The 25,656-nt window shown below is 41.2% G+C and overlaps 1 long non-coding RNA gene across 3 annotated transcripts in view; it reads right to left on the bottom strand.

Annotated features, from left to right (window-relative positions):
• LOC116057392 overlaps window positions 1–25,656 on the bottom strand; it is a 135,952-nt gene that overhangs the window by 53,315 nt on the left and 56,981 nt on the right. For all 3 annotated transcript variants that reach the window (XR_004106803.2, XR_004895692.1, XR_004106805.2), the window contains 2 exons: window positions 5,049–5,128; window positions 2,392–2,474 (listed from right to left, as the gene is read on the bottom strand). This is a non-coding gene — a long non-coding RNA (uncharacterized LOC116057392). The remainder of the gene's footprint in view (window positions 1–2,391; window positions 2,475–5,048; window positions 5,129–25,656) is intronic.

The following is a 25,656-nucleotide window of genomic DNA, read 5'->3' as shown; positions in this document are numbered from 1 at the left end:
TACACCTGCACATTGCAGGTATAGACACGCTGCACATGCATGATGCTATAAAGTCTGTTAAATATTGAGGTTAAAATGTCTTTTCAAATATGTGCAATGAAGATACGTTTAAAATGCTTATTCTATACATTTCATCAGGTTACTTAATATTCCAATTTTCATAGGACCCTGTTTTGGGTGGTATGAGAGCAGACTGGTTATTTTAACATTTGTATAATACAGGCCTTTAGGGAATCAACTTGTGTCAAAGCTTTATATCAGGTTTACAATGAGGCACACTCCCATAAATCCACTTAGAAATCATAGAACAAAAGACACTCTTAACTCCAGTACTAATGGGTACATTGCAAACTGGATTGGCTAACAGCTAGTTCGGCATACTTTTAATTATGCCAATTTGCCAAAATGTAAACAAAAACACGCTGAAGAAAACTCAAGTTGTAGCCCACAGCTTACTAACTGGCTCCATGGCAACATACTACTTCAATGTCATCCTTTGAAATATAAAGGAATATATATAAAGGTAAAAATGGGAAATAGAAATAGCTGTGCTTCTCTGTGCATAATGCAGAACTAAAGGGAGTTTCACTGTGGTAGAAGTTGATTGGTGAACTGCACAGAGGAGCAGTCAGGGGTATTGACCTAGGGTTGATAAAACTCTGAGCATTGGTTACGCAAAGACAAGACACTCCTGGTTTCAGCAGAAATATTGATCGGGGGGCTGAAACCGTTACGTTTCTGAGAGGAAAAAAAAGTGTAATTTGCTGAGGTTATCACCTGATCGATGATACTGAGGTTAAAAGCAAACTGATCGATATGTGTGTGAGGATATCCTAAGTATGGGATAAACAATTGTGTCATAGAGCGATAGGGTAATCAAAATATATAGCGTAGTAACACGTGAATTTAATATATTTTTTTACATAGATAAATATTTCACCATTAATACAAGCATGGTATTTGATTTCAGTAACAACACCCTGTAGCTTCCCCCTTCATACACTCCACTCAACATCCACACTGCTTCTGCTTTCGCTCGCTCTCTGGACACTTCCGTCTCTCCCTGTTTATGTTCTCTCAGATTGCAAAAACGAGCCGGAACAGGAACTCCCTTCCCTCCATACAATGGTGGGTGCTGACCCGTCACAGCTGACCTGTGAAGGCCTTGTTGCTTTATTCCAGAGAACCTGGTCCCCGGTAGATTCTTGTCTAGTTCCTCTACTCCCTCCTCTACCCACCCACCCACCCACCCCAGCCCCATCTCTAAACAAGCTGCCTGTCTGCTGAGAGCCTGATTCTACTTAATGTTATAAATAGGGAAACAACCTTCCCAACATTGCTTTTTGGATACTAACAGTTAATTACTCACTACTTCATATTGTTTCATTTTGTGTCACACATTCTTTGAAAAGCAGAGAAAGTTAAAAATACCCTAACATGTGGCCAACAAATTGAATACCATCGAGTATTCGTGACGTACTGCTAATAAAATCCTCATTGCGTTTTAAAGCATTGATCAACAACAAACTTGGAAGAAGAAGCCACAATGCAACAGCTTGTTGTATAAGTGGGTTGTACAAATGTAGTCAAGGAGTTACTTTTAAACTATTTTTAATGCTATTGAAGTGAAGTAATTACAAAGAAAGGCCTTGCTATGGCTCATGTTTCACCAGAGCAAAGAACATGGATGGATTTTTCTGGTCTTGGAGAGCACAGGCCATCTTTAACTTAAACATACATTGTTTTATCACCTTTATACTTTTATGAGAATTGCTTATAAATATGATTTTGAATTGATGACATGTTGCAGAAGTCCACTACATAGCACAACTAATAACTTCTATTTGGGGTCTCAGCTAAACATCTGTAATTGGTGTTGACAGTACTTTTTACGCAGCACTACCCCTCCCAAGATCCAAATCATTTCAGATTTCTTTTCTGAAGTTTTCTAACAGTTTGAGTGAGATCTCTCTGGGATCCAATTGACAACACCAACATCTAACACTATAAAGGATAGCCTACCGTACATTTCTTTGTCTGTGAATGAATATACATTTGTTCATGCATTGGCCATGAACTATATATAGAACAAGAAATATTTCTTTAGTCATTATTTGGTGTATAAACAATACTTATGTTCATATTTTGTCACCTTAATCAAACATGCAATCATAGTTTATGGCATAAGGAATAATTTTTCTACATTTTGTGTTTTAGATAAGATAAGATAAAGATAAAGGAAAGGTTTTCATATCTCAGACTAAACCAGGTGACTATGACTCGAGCGCACCTTTTCTTGCTGCACCCTTTCAGAAGAACTTAAACTGCGTGCAGTTGGAGGGACATAAAAGTGGGCTGTTTCCTGTTTGTGTGGTGTGAGTATAGAGGCACCTTGAGACGAAATACCAGGAAGTGGGTTTCTGAACCTCCAGCAGCAGGTCTGAGGGTGGCGGAGGGAGGGCGGGTCGTCTGCTCTTTGATATGTGGCACGAAAAGAAAAGAACAAAAACAGAAAAAATCTTCCATTACTTCATCACATTTTACAGCAGGTTGCTTTCCAATATGGAAACAGTACGGTGACACGGATCAGGTTTGTGGTTCATTCATTGCTTCCTGCACAAAATAGGAGAATGCAGGTGTGTAGTTCTACTCTCAGTATCTTCATTCACCTTTAACCCTCGCAGTTGAGCAAGAACATTTAACGGCATTTTCAGTTTATAATTGTGTTATCAGAGGCAGATTTACCTCTTTGTTTGAGAAAAAAGTGAGCAAATAGTACTGGGTGTGCTAACTGTGTTATTTCCCTTATCTTCACTCAGAGCGAAGAGCATAGTATCTGCAGCCGTGCGTGCATGCATGTGTGCATATGTCTGCATCACTGCAGTGTGACAGGTGATGTGGGAGGGATAATTAATCACCAAACAGGGGCTGGGGTCAACAATGAGTGATGAGGTTGGGCTATCCAGAGGCTGCATTGTCTGTCAAAAACAGAGAGGCACGATTAACCTCCTTGAGACACACATTCCAGATCTCACAAACCTGCATTAGAAACATCCTCAAGTAAAAACTGCACTTTTAATGTCAGTGGAGGCATTAGATGTTCCTCTATGGAGCGACCCATGGTGATAGCATAAGCCCAAGCGGAACAAAAGTGCATGGTGGTCGAACTTAAAAGAACTTTTTTGACATTTTGGGAAATACTACTTTTAAAGATTGATACCGCTCTCATGTCTGTACGGTAAATATGAAGCCACAGACTGGAAACGGGGAAACAGCTAGCCTGAGTCTGTACAAAGGTAACAGAATCCAATCCCTAAAGGTCACTAATTAACACGTAACATATTGTTTGTTTAATCCGTACAAAAAGCATACTTAGAAAATGACTATTCACCATTTTGCAGGGAGTTATATGCCGGAATATTTCTTTGTCAGGACCAGTTTCCAGGCAACCAGTAAAGACTTCACTTCTCCCTGCCTAGAAAAAGTCCAGCACAAAGTGAATACAAACTAGTTTCCCTCAATGTCCAGTCTTCATGCTAAGCTAAGCTAAGCTAACCGGCTGCTGGCTACAGCTACATATTTAACGTACAGACATTAGAGTGGTATTGATATTATCGACACTCAGCAAAACATTTTCTCAGCTTTTGTAAATTTGATTTTGGAAAATCAAATTAATGTGAAACTAGAAGGGGTCTCGGAGAGTGCAGACCTCTGCCAGCGCATGCCTTATCTCACAATGTTAATGCAGTGTGAATTCTCCCAGTCAGGAACACATTTTTCTGATTATTCTGGCACCACATCAATGCAGCACAAATACCCTATCTTGCATTTTTAAAATAGTCTGTATCTGCCCTGTGATTCGGATCCGCTCCAAAATTGAATGGGTTCTTCTTTGGCCCATGCTATACCCTTTCACGAAGTTTCAGAAAAATCGGGCAGTAGTTTTTCCGTTATCCTGCTGACTCATTTGTTTTGCAAAAAGCTAACATGGTGAGTCAGATGTAAAGCTGTGACAAAGAATGAATGACGACAAGAATGAAGTCACATTTATGACATTTGCCTTGATTAATTACAGCAATATATGATCACTATGCATGTGTCTGTCACAGTGATCAAAACTTTGTAACGGTTTCCCTTGTTGTTACAGGAGAGACCTCTAAACCTGCCACTGTCTCTAACGGGCCCTTCTAGGTTGTGTATAGTGAAAGTACTTGACAGCTTTATCATCTCTCTTCCCTGTTCACTCTCTGTGGTTGATTTGTCTGTGGTTTCACAGGTGGGATTGTGGGGAGGTAGAATCTTGTTTTCCCAAATATTGAAATTCTTAACTTAATTATGGGGATGTGTTTTATAATTTGTGTTAACAACGGGCCTTCTCATCCCATCTCTAATCCCTTCCTGACTATTATCAGCCTGTAGTGTGTGTGTATATATATATATATATATATATATATATATATATATATATATATATATATATATATTTCACTGTTTTGGAAGTTTACCTTCTGGATACAAAACAATAATGAAGATAACTGACTTTGAGTGACAGAGATAGTGGAATACTCCCAAAAATTGTGGCAACTTTTATTTACTCTTTGATAACTTTGCCTTCAAAACACAATATAATAAAAAAAAAAACATATATTGTATTGCAATTGGGTGTAGAGTAACTTTCTCACTTTAAATATTTTCATCCTCACAATTTCCCCTACATACACATTTCTGGTTAAGCACATATTTCATAAATTATCTAACCCGAGACAGTAGCAGTAACTGTGAGGCTTTACAGTTAGCATTTTAGGAATCACATCACTCTAATCTCAGTATATGTGACACTTTACTCCCCAGTCATGCAGATTTCTACGCTGCCTGCAGCAAAATCTGCAGGCTTTATCTTTGTAGGTCTATGGCCATATGTGTCACAGTGAGACTGATTGCAGATCAACAAAGACAACAGTCACAACCACTCCCTGATCCTGTGGGTTTAACCCAGACACTCTGCAGCCCTATTATCTAGGCGACTGAGGCTATGACACACTGCTTACCGAGTAATGACCATTAGCCCTGCAAGGATCCAGTGTCACATGTGCTTTTTTTCCTCCGGGCTAAGTGGCAACCCCTTGACCTGTAAAAGAAAAGAAGAGAAAACACATATGTGTTGAGCAGAGGAGCAGAGAGGACAGCGCTGGTGATGGCTGTCTGACAGGTTGTGGAAACACACCCTTCCACTCCTTAGTGTGACAGAAAAACAAACACAGAGCCACTAAACTCTCGCTGAGCCCCACACTAATGGACAAGCAATGACTTTTTCCTAATGAGAAGTGCTGGCCCAGTGGAAACAGGAGACAAGGACTGGCCAATGGGAGAGCCCGTCCCGAACCTGACACTGTTGTGCTTTGGGTTTCTGGTCCACTGGGCCGAGTGAGTTTCTCCCTCAGCACTCTTGAGTACTGAACCACTTAACTCTTCCTGTCTCATGTCTCCCAACATCGTGGCCCGATGGGAGGAAAGTGGGCTCCATTAACAGTGCAACACCTGCTGTGCATTTTGACCTATCCCTGCTCTAATTAGGACCTTACGGGATATTTCCAGTTCATAACAAGTAGGATTTTATTTGTGTAGTTTTGGCCATCATTTCCTATAATAACATTGTAGAGATCTGGGAACATCATTACAACACACAAGTCATCAGACAGGTTGTAAACAAGCCTGCAGTTTATCCATATTATCAAAACCAATGCTTCACAACCTTTTTTAGTCATGACCACTTAACGCAAAGCAATGTCTATTTGCAACCCCTCGTCACAGCGTGCATGTCTTCAGTAGGAGTTAAGAGCAGTGCACTCAAAGGGTCATTTTACATCTCTCAATACTTGAGAAGGTAAAGTAGACAGCAGTTTCAATAAAATGGGGCAAATATTGAGGAACGAATCATTTTGTGTAAAAGAATTTAGTTGTTTCTCATTTCCTACCTCGTCACGCTTTGTTGGGGTCCAGACTTTGCCTAAACCACTAAGCTAAACCACTTTATTTGAAGGTCAAAAAAAGAAGTTCCCTTATTGCTCAAGAAAACTGTCTGCACGACTAGCACGTATGGTAGGTCAAAGTTGAATCAAGAAGCTGGTCTGTAAACCATGATGGATGTTTACACAGATCATTTGGGTAATCATTTTACCTTTTGTCCTTGTTTTCTCTTCCAAATACATTAGGCTAACCTGGAGGTGAGTTAAAAACCTGTATGATGGTGTTTATTTCTTGTTCTTCCCTTTATTGTAGCAATGTTGCCGTGTTCCCAGATCTCAGCAGTTAACTTGGCGAGTAAAGTGTTATTTTCACAAACAGACTGAAACACCAGGAGACACTACACAACTGAGCTATCTCCTCACTTAGGTCCTATACACATGATGTATGATAGTGCATGAGGTTAGCAATAAGCCAGTGAACCATGCAACGGCTAAAAACAGCGTTTCCTCCCACATGATTTTGCAGCATCTGTTTCCTCTGGTGGAAACCAACCTCTTTTTCACTTCTTAAACGCAGTTTTCAGTTTCTCACAATTTCAATACTGATTTATATGACCTCAGCGCACACACACACACACACATACACACACACACACACACACACACACACACACACATGCTCCACGCTCTTAGAAATAAACACACTCCTACACCCTTACCCGCCTACAGATATGCACTGGACCATGACAAACCTGTATACTTGACTAACCAGTTACCAGCCGCTCTGAGTCACTCAGGCCTTTTAGAGGTATAAGACAAACAGAAGATGACATCAGCGATAGTTTTACAGGAAGTCCTTGCTCCATCTTGTACAAAGGCCAAGTCTGCACTAAGCACAGATGATCATATCTTGTATCAGAGATCTAACACTTAACGCAGGCACATGATGTTGATGAAAATTAAAGTACAAACTGCTTTAAGGCCACAAAAAAGGGTGACATGGCTTTAAAGACAGACAGACAGACAGACAAAGAGGATCACTGAATTAAAGTCACCCTCCTGCTACTAACCATAGCTGTATCAATTTTTTTGTTTGAGTTGTAAACAAGGCCTCGATATCTGTTTCTATCTCTATTTCACAATGATCTGCTGGCTGAGGCTCAGAGAGGCGAAGATAAGAACTGACTGTGAGAAACCGCAGATCTCACACCCACTCACTAAGAAAAAGCACACACAGGGACATGCAAGTACACACACATACGGAGGTGTACGTACAGGCATGCATGCTGAACACACAAGCAGCAGTCCTCTGGGAAAGGCACATTTAACAGTTTATAATGATTGATATTGGGTTCCCTCAGGGACGTACATGGGGCTCCACATGATTGAGGAATTTAGCTGTAAAAACTCAACAGAGATTTTTTTGGACGTGTCTGGCTCTGATTTCTCAAGTCTTCAATGGAAATAAGGCCCATCCTGAAACCTGTCCTACGCTCACCCTCGAGCCTCACCTGCTAACCTGCTGCGACATGCACTCGCACATGTAGGCAGGAAAAAAAGGATTAGAGCGTGACTTTACACAAAGGCCTTTAGTAATGGTGGTGTCAGGATATTAGTAAACCAACAATCACAAACTCAGTGTGCCCACAGTGTACTATTTCTATCTGACTTTTTGTAGACTTTATCCAAGGGTGAAAGACAGTTGACTCAAATTAAGATGATTATTATTAGGCCTGTGCTGTGACTCGGGTCCACAGTTGTAGATTTGAGATTTGAGTCAGATTTAAACCACAAAAATGAGGTCTTTAGACCGGCCTGGACTTGAGACTTTGAAGCAAAAAAATCACCAAAACCATGTAACTTTTCAGTCTTTTGCACAATGACTGTCTCTACCTCACTGACTGCTGACTTACTACTGCCACACTACATACACTTACCTGTACAATATATGATCTTGCCATGCATATTTATACTACTGTCCATACTGTATCTCACCTATAGTGTATTCATATTTACTACTGTCTATACTCGTACTTACAGTTGCACTTTATATTTTGGTAACTGCTGCTCATGTTCATACTGTATCTTAGCTTATTAATATCTACAATTACTATTTATTCTATACTCTGCACATTACTCTGCACTCAACACGGCTGCTTTTTGCACTTGTGGTTAGATGCTAAACTGCATTTTGTTGTCTCTGTACTCTGTGCAATGACAATAAAGTTGAATTTAAAGCACTGTACTCTTAAAAAGAAGTGGAATCAATTGTTCAGTTTACACTCAGGTTTTACTGCTACAGCCTGGTTACTTGCATGACTGCTAGCCTACGGCAGCTAATTTTAGCTAATGTTAGCAAGCTTTAGATAGATAATGCAGGGTCACTGACGTTACTGAGTCAGTTTTCTTACTTAATGATTCTTATGCTAGTTGTACAGTGTGGTTTGGTATGTTACAGATAAACAGTGTTTTTTTATTACAAAAGTAAATCAAGAAGTTGAGTTGAATTCATTAGCAATTACACCATTACTTAATTCAATACGCTAAGGTGTTTTACTGCTACAGCCACACTTGGTCTGGTATAACAGCTAGCTAATGTTAGCTAATGTTATTGATAACTTTAGATAGATATTGTTGTATAACTGACATGAGCACGTTGTCTCACTTTCTGACTCTTATGCTACTCTAACAGTATGTATTTTGCTGCTACAGCCTTATTTGATCTGGTATGACTGTTAGCTAGCGTGTGACGGCTAATAAAGCACGTTACCTAACAATGCAGGTTACTCTCTGAAGTATTTCCTATTATTGAAGCTACACACTATAATTGCCACTTCAATGTGACTTAAAAGCAAGAGACTACTGTTTAAAGTCTTAATTTTCAACCTTATAAAATCCCAGATTAAAAAACTAACAAGATTTGGCAGGCCTTGCATGGTGACCATGAATATTCACTGAGCAAGGATTTTGTGTTAGCTACAGTATGTAAAAACATTTTTAACACAGTTTCGAAGACTTGACTTAAACATACATATTAAGGAAGTATTAGAGATATGATTTGAGATTTGCTTTGAAAAGGTTTGAGATTTCGACTTCCCCCAAAATACTTATAAACAGCTTTGCTTGGGTCTGCATCTAACCAAGAAAAAACCTAAACAATAGCTCTTTGCGGGGAAATAATACATTTGTTCTCAGAGGGGAACTCAACTGTGTTTTCCACTCTGCAAATCAGGCATCATTGTTATCTGAGACAAGAAATAACAGGGGAACATGATGTGTGAGAGCAGGCTTAGGCCCAGAGGAAGGTTGCAGCACAATGCGAGGCAAAGGAGATTTCTATAAATCACAGCCCTAACTGATTCCCCACCTGTGTCCGCTGTCTTCCCAGAAACACAGTCACACAAACAGCTGCCTTGCTCTGGAAAACCATCATAACCACGAAGCTCAGACACAAAATCGCACAATCAAGAGTCGTGGATATCAAACGCCAGCGATGTGTAGAACAAACTACCCCCTTAAGGCAGAAATTGTTGTTTTCGCATAGGATTTTGGTATGACGTTCCACGGTGGTGCACACAGCTTTACAAATTCATGCTTTGCACACACGCGATCAAACAACACAGCCATTAATTTGATTAGAAGGCTCTCAACAATTTCCAGGTTTCAGTCTTAAAAGGGCCTTGTGGTCACAGCCAAACCAAAAGCCTGAAATGAATTAATGGCATCCAGTTATCGTCATGATATTAACAGTAAGACAGTGGCTATCCGGATTTATAGCATTTCCCAGTAAAAGGTTGTCAGTGTTTCTGGAGGTGACGTATCAAGAGTGTGTGTGTGTGTGTGTGTGTGTGTGTGTGTGTGTGTGTGTGTGTGTGTGTACAAGTCTGCCGCATATGTAAACACATCCGAATGTGTATGAGCATACAAACACATACGAATGTGTATGAGCATGTGTGCTAAAGGGGGAGGGTTGTTTACTTGGGCAGCCTCTCAGAGAGTGTCTCCTGGCCGGCTCCCACTTCCTGCCCCTGCGCCTGGAGCAGCAGCCTGTCTAGTCAGCCACCTCGGGCTGACAGGGAGACCACATGCTAAAAGACTTATTGGCCTACTTTAGAAGACCTATGGGAGGGAAGGGGACCATAGGCCTGCTCTGGGTGGGGCTGAAAATGTTTTGAATGGAGATTGCGGGGTCTATGGGGTGTCTGATTTTTTTAATAAAGCACTCCCTCCCCTCTCTCCATGCTTTTCCTCTGAGTGCTTACAGCTGCAGGGATGGAGAAGGGGGGGGGGGCATAGCGGAACAGAGCGAACAGGCTCGGCATAGAGAGGGCCCTTCATGAAGTCACATCTGGACCTTTCCCAGAGAACTCAATGGAGCGGAGAGGCTAATGAAAGTCTTAAGTTATGTAATTGAGCTCTTCCATGTGCACCAGACGGTAATGTTGGCTTGATCCGCAGCACAGGATGTTAGCGAAATCCTATGGACATTTATGTTCCTTACAAAAGGCCTGATGAACTCAGCTGGGCTCATGTTGCTACTGTCATGTCTGTAGCAGCTTGCTAACGCAGAATCTGGATGTAGTTGAGATCCAGGCCCATACATGGAGTCGCTGCAGTGAGAGACTTGGCCTGTTAGGCATAACTAACAGGGTTTGGCATTTACTGGTAGTAACAGGCCTACTTAGGTTGATTGGCCCATGTTGTTTTGCTGTAGTTAGGCTTCCACTGACCGGCAGCAGTGGAAAATCACAAGAGAATTATGAACATTAAGTACAGCGCATGATTAAATGTGGTGTACAATAATTCTTTTTGAACCTTGTTCAAAGTGTAAACGATTGTAATGTAATTTCGAGACTCGCAGTTTATGACAAACATATGTCTGCTGGTGTATTGTTATGCTTAGCAGTGACTTGAGCAGAGAGGCTGTAAAATAAGCTGCCTGGCTGGTTATGAGTGGGAGAGGGGAAAGAAAAGCCTGCACTGTAGGATAACATGGTGAAAGGTGGAGTGATGAATGGTAGGGAACACACATATACAGTATATGTGTGGATGCAAACACACCTGTAGTAATATGTATGCATGTATTTGTGTGTGTGTGTGTGTGTGTGTGTGTGTGTGTGTGTGCGCGTGCGTGCATGTCCATAACAACTGTGGGATGGGTGTAGGTTGTAACCACAGATTGAATAAGGTCTCCAGTATCAGCTCTAGCTTTGATTTACTTTCCACGGCCGAGGGGAGAAGAAAGAGAAGCATCTGAAGCAGAAGAGACGCTCCTGAAATGAACACCTTGGTAAAACCTGCCGCTGTATAAAGTGTCAGCGCTGGGGCCTCTCCGTGGCGCGGTGCCAAGCCCAGAGCCACTATCACCTCCACCACCTTCAGCACCACACCGCTGTGCCTTCCATTAATAACGGAGAAGAATAACAGTGACGGAGGGGAAGATAGACCAGAGCAACGATACATTACCTGCCAATTAGACGAAGGGCGGAGGCAATGAGGGGAAATGCAGACCATATGGGAGGCTATGTGAGAGGCCACCTGACCCAAGGGGCCCACAACTCTCACATCAACACTCCTCGCCAGACTGGACCTGTTTGAAGTCTTACATAATGCTCTGAATACCACCCTCTTCTCCGTCTCTCTCCATCCAGTCTTTCCAACCTCCCCTCCTCCTCCTCTTCCTCTCTTGCCCTCTGCTTTCCACTCTGAGACCACAACCACAAAGACAGGGCCCCGTCCAAGAAAAACAAAACCCAGAATCAAATCAATTTTGAGAAGTTATGGTGCAACTATTACAGCTTAACACGGCGCTGACAAACCGCATGAGACGGTCCCCTCATGAGTGTGTCAAGAACGAAGTCTGTTATGTCTGTAACTTAAGTGATCGGACACACAAGAAACATAACAGCGGCGGCCACTGACAAAGTCCTTCTTCATGCATCCTTTATATAACGTGCATTAGTAATCCTGATGATTATTCCTTGGAAGTGGCTCAGTGGAATCAAGCATACCTTGACACAAATCTCTTACACATAATCATTACAGGGCCTTTCCTTGTATTTTCCAATGCTTGAAAAGGGAATTTTCCAAACGCTTCCTTTTGATGAAGGAGCTAAGGTTTAGCGTGATTTCAACAGGCATGCAATAAAACGCTAAAAAGAATTGCTTGAGATTTTGGGAAATTTGCTTTCTTGCAGTTAGATGAAAAAAATCGATATCACTTTTTATGTGTGTCTGTTAAATAAAAGGCTATAGCCAGCAGCTGGTTAGCTTAGCTTAGCACAGAGACTGGAACCGGGGGGAAACAGCTAGCATGGCTCTGGGTAAAGGTAACATCACCTCTAAAGCTCTCTAATTAACACAATCCGTTAGAGAAGTAGGAGAAGTTGTGGTTTTTCGGGGGGTTATGTACGAGACTATTTATAGGCTGGGTGCAGTGACTTCCTGGAGTGATGACAAGACTCCCAGCTATGTAATAATCTGGTCGTTTACATTTCGGTTTGTATAAGGATTAAAAAAACATGATCTCACATGTTTATTAGTGAGCTTTAAAGGTGCTAAGAGGCAGAATTTTGAATTGTGGAGAGAGCCAGGCTAGCTGTTTTCAGTCTTTGTGCTAACCTAAGCTGAGCTAGCCAGCTGCAGGCTGTAGTTTTATATATGGCGTACAGATAGAAGAGTTCTCAATATGCGTATTTCCCAAAATGTCAAACTATTTCTTCAATCTGTATACACATAAACACACAGTGTGCACCGGCTCTCCTGCTGACTCTGTCTGGCTAGTATATAAGAGAGGCTCCTGGCCAGGTCTAGTCAGAACCAGAAGGGCCAGCAGCAGCTCTGTGGAAAGACTGACGCATCAGTCAGGGGCCTTAACACAACTTTACCTCCTCACAGCTGGCTGACAGTGACAATTTTCTTTTTTTCTAAAACACCTTTATTGTTACAACATAAATCATAAAAGAGCTAAAAACAAACTCGTGAGAAAACGAGTCCAGCGGAATAAATCTCACACCTTGCAAAAACAAGCCCCAGAAAGTAACTTACATTAAAAATCAAGCAGCACTGTACCACAGCTTAATCCACCATGAGAGAGAGAGAGAGAGAGAGAGAGAGAGAGAGACACACACACACACACACACACACACACACACACACACACAAAGAAAGCTGTATCATTAACATGGTTGGACCCCTGGGAGACTGTTGGCCCATCATAAGCCTCTTATTAGACGACGCTCCTCAGAGAACTTGTGGTCTAATCTTATAAAACTTTGAACACCCGCTCCCTGTGTGCTTTACCACCGGCTTATTAGTCACAGTTCTGTTTCTGGTGCTCCAGTGCAGTAAATGGACTTGTTATACTTCAGGCTCACTAACAAAAAAATGTCGCTTTGACAGAGCCCCATTTGAATTATGGTGGAAAAGCACGAGGTAAAGAGGTGTTGAGGTGTCGTTAGAGTGACACAGGTTTTTTTCACGCTGTTCTGTGCTGTTGCTGAAAACTGAATCTTTCATCAGCCCAACCTTGCTCTAAAGTCATATGCACGGGGCCCTGCCTATATGCCACAGCACTTAAAGTAAAGTACCCAAATTAGACAGAGAGTTTAACACATCACAGTTTACAAATTTGTGTGTAAATTCTGTGGTTTCATGTGATTTGTGTATTTTTTGTGTACTTTTCAGGTCACAGGTCTCCGTTTTAGCGCTGTGGTGGGCTAAAAGTCTGCAGGTTTTAGAGACAAGACAAATGTATTACTTGAGCATCATCATGCTTCTTGAACACATTTTTACCCAAACGAGGGAAACAGGAAACCGCAGTGACAAAGGAAGTAAGAGAATAACAACAATAGTTGTGGTGGAAGAGGCAGCTCAGAAAATATGAGAATTCAACCACCTGATGATAAAAAGTTCAGCGCAAAGCAAAGACGATATAGCAAAGATCCTCTTTAGCAAAACAAACAATTCGAAAGTGCTGATGTTAGCATCCAAATGTAAACAAAGGCAACGAACTGTGTTGCCCTCTAATCATGTGATATTTTAGACCATCTGCAGACAGCTTGTAGTTGGGAGATGGTGTAGCATAAAGGCAATACAGGATTGTTTTTAGTCTGAAAATGGGCCCTTTTGTCTCAAGTATGACTTCAGCCTATACATCGCCATAAACTGCATATTCAACCATGTTTGCATTTTCTTTTTAACCTTGTGTCAGAGAGCAACAGTCGCTGAAATGAGAAGTATTGTGCCCGAAATGGCTTTGCAGGATCACAAAGATGCAGATTTGTTCAGCATTTTGGGAAATGCACTTATTGGCTTTCTTTCTAAGAGTTAAATGAGATGATTGATACCACTCTCAAGTCTGTGGATTAAGTATGGAGCTGGAGCGGCGAGGTGATTAGCCTAGCTTAGTTTATATATTTGAAACAGGGGGAAACAGCTAGCCTGAGTCTCTCCAAAGTTCGAAAATCAATCCTACCAACACAGATGTTCTAATGCTCTATTTAGTCAAAGAAGTCTGTACATAGGAACAGCAATGTCTCGATCCAAAGAATATTAGTCTCAAATTTCAACAGCTTACATACGGATGTTTGGTAGAAAGTAGTCCAGTTAAATCTGTTGGTACCCTGACCTGTGGATTATTCAGACTGTCCGGGACACTGTTTCTGGACAGACAAGATTTTTTTAAATGTTATTTTTCAATATTTTATCAACCTCTAATGTGTCAGGTTGAGGGAGGCACTATTCTCAGAGACGTTATCTCAAAACTTGGCACACTTAGGGTAACGGAGTAAAAAAAAAAATAAATAAAAAAAAAAAAATATATATATATATATTTATTTTTTTTGTAATTTGGGTGAACCCAGACCAGTTTTTTTCTTCAAACCAAACTCCAGCTCAAACAAAAAAAAACAAACTAATCATTAAACCCTACACCACCTCCACCCCCTGTGTTTAATCTGCAGTCCAGGATTTGGTGTGAATCTCAGCTCCAGCACCTGTGTCCAGGGCTGCAGAGACCTCTTGGTCTCCAGGCCAAGTTCCATGTCCGCTCTGATTATAGCACTAGAACAATGCAAGCCATTGTGGCGCAGCGAGCGTGGAGTCTCTGCAGTTTTCTCCATCATCTCTCTCAAACGCTCTCATTCAGCACACACACACACACACACACACACACACACACACACACACAAAAGTGGTGTAATGGACTACAGAGGTGAGCGAACCACATAAAGTAAAATGTATGGTGTGTTTTTTTTTCGAGTGAGCTTGAAATATGGTTGACTAGGTCTCTGGTGCTCCGGCAGCCTGCCAAGACTTGAAGCAGGCAGTTGAAATCCATCACACACACACACACACACACACACACACACACACACACACACACACACACACACACACACACACACACACACTCCCCCTGCAGGAGACCTCAGACCACAGGGGAAGAACAATCTGACATGCCACACAGCTAGGCTCTCTGCAATTAGACAGTCACTTTATCACACTGCAAACCTCTCTCTTTCCATCTCTGTCTCTCTTTGTCTCTCTGTCTCTCTCTCTCTCTCTCTCTCTCTCTCTCACACACACACACACACACACACACACACACACACACACACACACACATACCCAAACAAACACACAAAGGTGTAATCACTCACAAACACAGTGCCAAACTCAAAACTGCTATTATCTGTCATTGGGGACACACAGAAACACATTTCACAGCCCCACGTTCTCCAAACACAGTCGGCCTCGTGCTGCGAGCCAGCAAGTTCCAGAGAAGTGCAGTAATACACAAGAGCCTTGCAAAGAGAGTTATAAATAGTAGGGCTGCAGCTATCAATTATTTTAGTAATCGAGTATTCTACCGATTATTCCATCGATTAATCGAGTAATTGGATAAGAAATACTTTTGTTTTATTTAAGAGCAGTAATATACAATAGTTTGGTTTAATTTTCGGAAAAAGCAACATTTTTATTGCCTACATTGCTTACAATATCATCTCTCAAAAAACTAAACATATTAAGTGCATTTAAATGCCATATTACATTGTTTTTAAAGAAAACATTTTCTGAAATGCAATAACCTCAAACTAAGGCATACATTAAACATACATAAACATAACCTTAAGTTGTGCAACTTAACTTTCAGAACTACAAGTTTCAACCTGAGACTGATCTGTATATAGGCCTATATGTAAATATTAGTTATCCTCAACCTATTTTTATTTATATATTTGATTACAATGCTACACAGCTCTGTTACACTTATGCTAGTAGATCGTTGATCAGGTGTTTCTCCGTGAAGAGAGTAAGAGAGAGTGGTGCGCAACAATCAGCTGTTTTTCCGAAGGGATAGTCAACAAGTCGGCTCTTTAGATCAAATTGTGGTCACCACGTATTTTCTTGTCTTTGTTTTTGGTAGTTGTTGTGTTTGGTGTAGTTTCATCGTCGGGTCCGCTTCGTGGAATGGATGATTAAGTTAGACTCAATGTTTTGTGTTGAGATGCTGAAGCATTGACGTCATGCTAGTACTAGCTAGTTGGATTTTGCAGTAGACACACTGTACAGAGTTTTCGTTTTAACTACGTTTGAACAGATTCCAAACTTTGGACACTTTCTGTCGTTTTCTCCAGCCTGTCTCTTCTCTTAGCCCCTCACTATTTACGCTCTTTCTCTTTGTAATCTGTGCCGTCAGTCTTCATGGCATGTGTCGCCAGTAGCGTCAAGCCCGGTGTGCGACAGTAATAATCATCCGTGCGGAAACACCGTGAGCGATACAACGTTGGTAACATTGATTAAACGAAGCTTCGAGGCAAATCATTTTGCATCGAGGATTTTTAGTAATCGAATTATTCGAGTTACTCGAGGAATCGTTTCAGCCCTAATAAATAGTTTTAAATAGAGATGTGTTATGTTGTGCCCGTCCCTCCAGGAGGAAGATAGGGAGGACCAGTCATAACTTACGTGACCCATGACCTTTAACCCCTGACCCTTGGGGTTCAGTAGACATGCTGATGTCCAGAGGGGTACGTACACAGGAGTATTAGCTTTTATATGGTCTGTGCTCATGTCCCTCCCGTCCCCCCTTCCACTTCCCCTTCCACACTGCATGTCTAACCATTTAACACGGAAAGTGATATATGTAAGTAGATTTTAATACCTGCTTACAGGCATGCGGTGTGTATGTATACATACAAACACATACACAAGCCCTGACCCTCCCATTTGGTGTTACTGTACAGTTCACAGTGAGAGCAACTGGAAGACTGTTTAAGGCGTGTTGAATCCAGTCAGAAAGCTTCTTGGTCACACCATAAGTGCTTAATTAAATTGTTTTGATGAGTTGTCTAAAGCTTTTATGTTTCACTTGATTATAGGAATACACATGCATTGGTTGCATCAAGTCATTTTAAAGATAAAAAGAGCTTGGGAAATAAGCTTGTATAGTCTAGTTATGTGAAAGAACAACACAAGAGAAATGTATTAGAAAGATATTAGACACGTGTTAAACATATTTGCAGATTACAAGAGTTATATATGTGTTAGGTTGGAACGTAATCTATCAACTATTGTAGATTTTAAAATCAAAACATTAGTTGAACTATGAAGCCTTTAAAAAGAGAAAAGAAGAATTAGTCATAATTTAAATGAATGAACCTTAAAACTTTTCACAGACCCCCTGGTAGAGTGCCATGGACCCCACTTTGAGAATTACTGTGCTAAGCTATATGCTAATCGCCTCCTGGCTGTAGCTTCACACTAAATACATCTTCATTCTTCACTTTCAGAGAGAAAGCAAACATGCATCAAGGTTCAACATTGTCGGTTTTTCACATTTTCAAATATTTTTTTTAAACGCAGATTCCCCCCTACACACACACACACACACACACACACACACACACACACAGAGTTGATGTGTTTCCTTCCAGCTGCAAGAAGACACCTATTACTGTAGCTTACAATAAACAAGATGTTCTGGCAATAAACAGCTGAGAAAATGCTCCTAGTAGTATATTCAAAATTGAATTTGAAATATAACTAGAGACCATCCTGCGATGTGATCACACCAGCCACATTGCCAACTTGGGCCAGGGGCGTAAAGTGGGGGGGCCCACTTCCCTACCTCATACCCCCCTACTACCAGCACCTTTATTTTATTCTCAACAACCGCCTCTGTGGTAGTTCCTGTTACAATAGGTGTCTCCAGGACCACATTTTGCCATGATGACACACACGCACACGCACACGCACACACACACACACACACACACAAGGTGAAAACAACACCAGCGTCGCTGTCGTAGCTGGTTACTATGTAGTTTCACAGATGCAATACTGGAGCCTCTCATGCATCATCTACATGTGGTCACAACAGAACAACCCACCCACCAAAAGGCTCACAGTATGAACACAGGGTCAGGGGTCATACAGTGATTAGCCAATAAAGGGAACGGGAAGGGAAGATTTGTTACCCTTGGATTCACTGCGTCCCATATCCCTGCAGCTCTGCACTATGGTTAAGAAGAAAAAAACCATTTTACTGTGTATTCTTGCAAAATATTGGCTACTTTTACCTCAATATACTATACCTCTATAAATCCTTTAAATTAAATAATCTGAGGTTGGACTGCTCATATCCCTAAGGACATAATCGATTGTAGATATTGCTTCTTTTAAGGGGTCCCAAGCCAAAAAGGTTAAAGGCCAGCAGCCTGTTGCACCGGATATGTCGACTGTAATCAAAATATTGTTGGAATAAGTGACGTTTCACCTGGTGCATCATTAGGTGGAAGAGCAAGCAACTAACTATTGAGCAACATTAAGAGACCTACAATAGGCTGTTTTAATATATGCTATGGAGTGTGAATTACCAACGTATTATACAACAATAATTCAGTGACTGTTTATGAATTCCATTTGTGGTACTTTTGTTTTCCAATACACTGAGGTTATTTGTACCATGCATAAACATGTTCGTGAATAATAAAAAAAAACATCAACAAAAAATGCCTCTGGAAAACTTCCATCTCGACAAAAGGATTCTGCCCAAGTCAACAACCGACGTAGTTTCTGTCAGAAGAAACCAAGTGGTGCCAGCAGCATGAAGTCACACCTGTGCCGTCGTCTAATTCAGGTAACAGCGACTGATACAGGGTGTGCATTGTATCAGTGTCATCATACATGAGTTAGGTTACATCTTAAATCTGTTGTGACCACCCGTTTTTCACTAAGTTATAGTGTGACTCCCACACTACATTACATTCAAACTAAACTATGTTTGACCTTAGGCGTGGATACTTACAAATGAATCATAACTGAGTAAATACAGCTCTTCTCCAGTAAATGCTGCAGATGTTTTGCTCTTCTGTTTCTTCGCCACTAAACCCCCTGTCTCAAAACAAATCCTCTGAGTAGAATGTAAGCAAATCAAAAGAAAAGAGTAAAGTAAAAAAAAAGAAGACGCCAGAAAAGATAAACAAATGCAATTCAACTTGACATAAGTTCTTATGTAGATATCTGTGTAAACACACAGTTGCTAACAACCCCAAGACAAGACGGATTGACTTGCAAAGAGAACCAGGTGTGAAAACCCTCTGTGTGACGTGCAGGAGTGTGTGTATATATATCTGTCTATGTGTGAGTGTATACTCATAAGAACATTGTGTCCAGCCATGCAGTAGGTCAAGGCTACAATCTGTGTGTGTGTGTGTGTGTGTGTGTGTGTGTGTGTGTGTGTGTGTGTGTGTGTGCGCACAGAAGTGCATATGCAGTACAGATTGTAGAGCCTCCTGAGGCAAATGTGTGAAATTTGCTATATAAATAAAATTGACTTGTGTATTTGTGTTTCGAACCTTGACACCACTGACGCTGTGCCGTGACTGACGTTTTCTACATAAACTTTTCAATGTTTCTCCACTCTGAAATAGCATAACAGGAAGTGACTGCGAGGTTGAACCTGCCTGTGGGGTGTTCTCCTCGACAACACCTCAGATCAGTGTCTCTTTTCACTCTTCTGATCTGTGTAGCTGCCATCAAAGACACCAGAGCTGTTTGGCTGAGGTTGAGATGGGCCCAGCCCTGCCTGCAGTGCATATACACCCTGAGCTATTTCTCATGCCCTGTAAAGGTGGTTTGGTTTCAGACAGGCTGCTACAGGCCTGTATCTGGAATCAGGATGGGCAGACATGAAGAGACTCCTGCCTGTGTGTGTATGTGTGTGTGTGTGTGTGTGTGTGTGTGTGTGTGTGTGTTTGTGTGTTTGCAGAGAGTGGGACAGATTTCCTGGAAAGGCCAGATGGGTTGCTGCATGCTGCTGGGATTTGCTGTGCTTTGTTCAGTGTGTATAATACTGTAAAATAAGCCTTATATAACACCTTTCAAGAAAATGTATTTAACACACAAACAAACCATCTGTAAAAACACCTTTGTGAAATATGTGGTACTAAAGGCTTGGTAACTACTCGTAGGACTAGTTGGTAAACTACTGTAGCTGGTGAGCTACCTCCTAACAGCTAACCACCCAGACTAGCACTAGCGTTCCAACCCCTTTCTTTTTAATCTGTGCTGTGCCGTTTAAAACCTCCAAGCTATTTGTTCTCAGAATCGTACACCATTTATTTCAATAAAGACTTACTGAACAGGGCAATAAATTGAAATAGCAACTGACAGTTAACGAGCTAACTAGCTTGGTCACTAACAGGTCAATAGCAGGTTGATTTAAAAGATCTATTTGTACCAACGACTCCCTTCTCAATAATGTCTACAAACCATTCCTCTTTTGTGCTGCAGTTGATAATCCGACAGATGTTAAATAAAAGTGCAACAAGGCTAATAGGGCTGCAATAGCTTCCTCTATTTTGGACTTTCCGTCTCTCCATTCCCTCAAAGGTCAGCACTGTTGAGATGGCTACTGCACAAATTTGCAGTTGACCAAAGGTTCACCCAAGTTGAACTTCGCACAAACACAATTGACAACGATTTTCTTTGCCACCACGAGGGTGTCCAATAATTGCGTAACGTTGCTGTTTTATGTGCCGTTGTGACCCGGCCTTAAGGGTCCAAGGACTACAGCTAAGCTCAGTTCATAAAGGGGTTAAAAGGTCAGACATGTATCCGAGGACCAGGCCCAGGTGTTCTTTTAAAGTAATCAGTAAAATCTTGAAAATGTCTTCTAAAATAAAGAGAGAGAGAGGTCTTCTTGGCTCTGCAAGGAATACGGTTAATAACAGCGAGAGGAGGAGATTTACAACTCTGGAGAAATTGGGTCAAACGATTTAAAGCTACAGGGGTGTGTTTTCTTCCTGTACTTAAATCATTTGAAGACTACCTCTCAACCTTCAGAGAATGGCTTCCTGATGTGACACAGAGTAACCTCTGCTAATAACTAAGAAAAGCACTTTGAGAGTTGCCCAAACAATCTCACTGTAAGGTCCATTTAGGAGCTGTTCTGGAGCTTTCGACTGTGTCCCGTAAACTTCCTCAGGAGATGGAGTTTGCCCAGGTAGATGTTCAAATGTCCACTTTTCTGAGCCCTTTTAAGCACTTGCACCCTTGCACTCGGAATGAGCAGTTGACAAAACAATTTCACCACATGGTCTATTTAGTAGCTTTACTGGAGCGTTCAGTTGCAACATGCAGTCTTCATTAGCAGATGAAGTTGGCACAGAAAAATGGAAATGTGAACATCTACAATTCCACAACAACTGGGGAAACAACAAAGTAGTTACAATATTTATACTTTCTAGAAATAGAATTTAAAGAAATGTGTCTTTTCTCCGGCTGTGCCTATCTTTCTTTAATAAACAAAGCTGAAATCATTTTTAGGCATCCTCATCTCACGAGAAGCAACTTGGCCAAGTATATATGTGGTCAGTGAACCTGACACATTATTTAGTGCTAAACCATGAGTGGAAAGAAGATCCAGAGTTTGGGGCCAGAAAGTGCTCAACACAAATTCTTAAAATGTGAGAAGCCACTGAAATGAATCTCTGTGAATAACCTAATAATAATGATATACTGTCAGGGTTAAACCTTCCTGTACTCATCTGCCAGGAGGTGATTGTGCAAGGCAGCCTTGCGTCAGACACCCTGTGACAGGTTTGATAAGAGTTGATGGACGTGACTGCACTTCATGCCTCAGGTCCTTTCAATGTGGTGAGGCTGCAGTCAGGCAGGAACAAACACGCTGAAACCCTCGAGAAAAAGAACGTGATAATTACTATATCGGCCATTGGCTGAGATATGTAAAAATATACAAAACAGATTTTTCTTTTCCCCAGAGGGGTCAGAAAACAGGGTCATCTAATAATGCAGCTGCCTTAAGAAGTTTAGTGCCGAGTTCAAGTGCACACCAGCAGAAATCGATCTATTTGCCACCTGTGTTTTACCTTAGCTGTGTATTTCGACACTGTTGTATTTTTCAATTAGAAAAGAACATCATGTGAACTTGGGTGTGTCTGTTTTCCCTCTTTCATAGAAACATATGAGATACAATCAGAGATGTCATCAAAGTATCTGCTTTTGTTGCCATGGCTGTGACAGACTCGTCTGGCACGGATACGATAATGACATTTGAATGACATTGAAAACAAAAAGATAATTGATAATAATTGATAATTGAAAACTCTAAAATTAACATGCTAACATGCAAGATAGTGCACATGATAAACATAAGCATGTTAGCATCTTTACTGTGAGCTGCTAGCATGCCTACAAAAGTCTTGAAGGGAACCTATTATGCTTTTCCGTATTTTCTGTCATATATATATATATATATATATATATATATATATATATATAATGTTACAATGTCAGTTAAACGTGGCCAGAACTTCAAAAATTGAGGAAATATTTCAGAGAAATCCGCATGAGCAAAAACCTCAGATTTCCCAAAGTTCCCAAGTTTTTTAGGCTACTGCTGTGTTTACATAGGACTAGCTATAGGTCAGGGAAACCTGTAATCTTGGCTGCTAATGTTGTTAATTTCTCCCCAATTTCAGGTCACATTACTGCTGAAACATGTCCGGTTGAATAGTATTTGGTTTAGAAACCTTTACTGGTGATTTTTCACATCACAAATTCTTGCTATGTACTCCGTTGCAGTCAGTCTCAGGCTCTAAGTGAGTGTAACAACAGCAGAGATTCCAGAGACTCGCAGACATGGGGAAATGTGCTGACCAATCAGAGCAGACTGGGCTTTTCCAGGAGGGGGGCTTAAAGAGACAGGTGCTCCAATAGATTGTCTATGACTGAGAGTGAATACGGGTGCAGCAGCCATGGGCAGTATGAGAAAAATAGTTTTTTGGACATTAAAGCATGTAAACATGTTCTAGTAGAATCACAAAATACAAGTATGAATCTGAAAACAGTTTATAGTAGGTCTCCTTTAACTCTTAAAGTGGAAACAACATGGCGGCTATAAAGTTGTGTTGTATTTTATTGCTTAGAGCGTTTAAACAACACATTGATAGATGTTTCCAGTATTTGCGTGGCAATGAAGAGCAAAGAAAACGGATCAATCAAATTAACCCGCCAGTCCATATTGATATAGAGGCATGTGTCACGTAGCTGGCCGTGGTGAGAGCCGTTAGTCGTGAGAGCCACGAACTAAGGTGCGGAGGAGGGTCGGCGTAGTTCACACAGCATTCCGGGATGGGAGAAAAACACGCTCTGGTTTATTGGCATGTCTTAAAACCAATCACAATCATCTTGGGCGGCGCTAAGCGCCGGATGGAGCCAAGGTGCCGCTGCAAAAAAGCCTCGGGAAGGAACTTGTTTTGGTGGAACGTGTACGTTCAAAAGTTGTTTTAGTCGTGCAACAGAAGACTCAGATTGGACAGATAGTCTAGCTAGCTGTCTGGATTTACCCTGCAGAGATCTGAGGAGTAGTTAACCACAGTCCTCATAAATCAACAGGAGTTAAAATTCCAACACAAAGAAAGCGGAAGGTAACGGGCATCCGGCCAGAGCAATCCCGGAAGTGGAATGTCGTGGATATAGACTCGGAAGATAGTAGCTTGTGTAATACGCTTTTCCTATCTTAAGTTCAGATAGAAACATCGACTTAGGAACTGTTCATCTGTAATGGCTTTTTTCCTAAATCAGGTCCTAACCACAATTACCATGGTTACCAAACAGTTAAGATATAGGATCTGAAAGTTAAGAAGTTTCTGTAATACGGCCCCAGGATGAGCTTATTTACTCACTCAAATACTAGGCGTGATGATTCAATTTTAAGCAGTAGCTCCAAGACAGCTATGGTGAGTGAACTTTGTTTCATGCTTATTTTTGAATGGGCGGTGCACAAAGCAAAGATAACTCAATCCATTACCACGCTGTTTCAGTGCAGAAACATGCCTGTGTACGCTTCCTTTATTTTGACATAATAGAAAAATCAATCAACAGGTGAAGGCCGCCAGGTTAAGCGGAGGAGGGAGCTGCGAGGGTTTCTCCCAGGAAAACGTGTTCTAACTGGGAGACTTGATAAGCTTGTCACATATGACCTGATTGCTAAACAAAATAACAGTTTCCACGCCCAAGGGCTCCCATTGTACCAGGTGTGTGTGTGTGTGTGAGCTACATCTGGTTGGTGGTGTGTATCTATCTGGATATTTTTCAGTCAGGGTGGAGGGGTTTGGAGCAGAGAGACAAAAGACCAGGACCCCCCTCCCACAGCTTCCACACCCCAGTCCAGTTTCTTACTGTAAATGTGTGGTTAACCAGAAAAGGCTGGTGGTCGGGGCAGAGCAAATATTGAGGGAAGTGCACTTTGAACAATCCTGTTTTTTTTGTAATGTTGAGGGAATTGTGGATTTGTTTAGGCCGAGACCATGACTTAATGATTATTATGATTTAGTTTGGGCATTTGTGTGTGTTGCCTCTGTTACCTCTGGCTCAGCAGCAAAAGTCAACCTCTGCTTTTCTGAGACAAAAGAAAGAGGGCTAGAGATAGAGTCGGAGAGAGGGAAAAGAAGGCCAAAAAAGAGGCTGTGAGTGAATGAAAGAAACTCGCAGATAGCAAGAGAAGAAGAGTGAGTGAGAGAGACAGAGAGAGGGGAATGACAGAAACAGCGAGAGAGCAGAGAGTGGGGAGAGGAGGAGGGAGTGACTGAGCATTGCTTTTCAAGAGCAGAGAGAACAAAGGCTCCTTTGTGTGCAGTGCTGAGAGAGTGAAGTGGAGCCAGGGCTTAGGGAGTGTTTAACAGTGTACACCGACTGCATTCCTGCAATGTGATTACAAGACTCTTTTAATTTATACTCAGGAAATGGACTTAACTCTTCCCTCTCCTTGCATTCCCTTGCTCTCTAACTGCCTCGGTTCCTTTCTCACATGCTTCTTAGTGTTTTAATGACTTGTACCCAGTCAGCTTAAAAAAAAAAGGCTTTTGTTTGTTTTGTGAATGTGTACAGTACAGTTCATTTGTGTGCACCTTAGCTCACAATTATTACAAACTCTTCCAGTGCAGCCAAACTTTGTTGAAACTCAGATAACTTCATTTTAAATTACAGTAGAGATCCCAAAGCATACTGTATCAATACTGTATCTTAATTTTGGAAAATGTGTATAAAATAATGCATCTCCATTTGACAAAATAGTGTATCCATAAAAATTGACTTAAAGCTTAAATGACTGAGTTGAACTAGTTGATATTTCACACTGATACAGACTGAAATAAGACAA

Source organism: Sander lucioperca, chromosome 18 (assembly GCF_008315115.2).
Source record: "Sander lucioperca isolate FBNREF2018 chromosome 18, SLUC_FBN_1.2, whole genome shotgun sequence".
In the NCBI taxonomy this organism is placed as follows: domain Eukaryota; kingdom Metazoa; phylum Chordata; class Actinopteri; order Perciformes; family Percidae; genus Sander; species Sander lucioperca.
The sequence above is the reverse complement of the archived record's forward strand: the minus strand, read 5'-3'. Positions and strand labels throughout refer to the sequence as shown.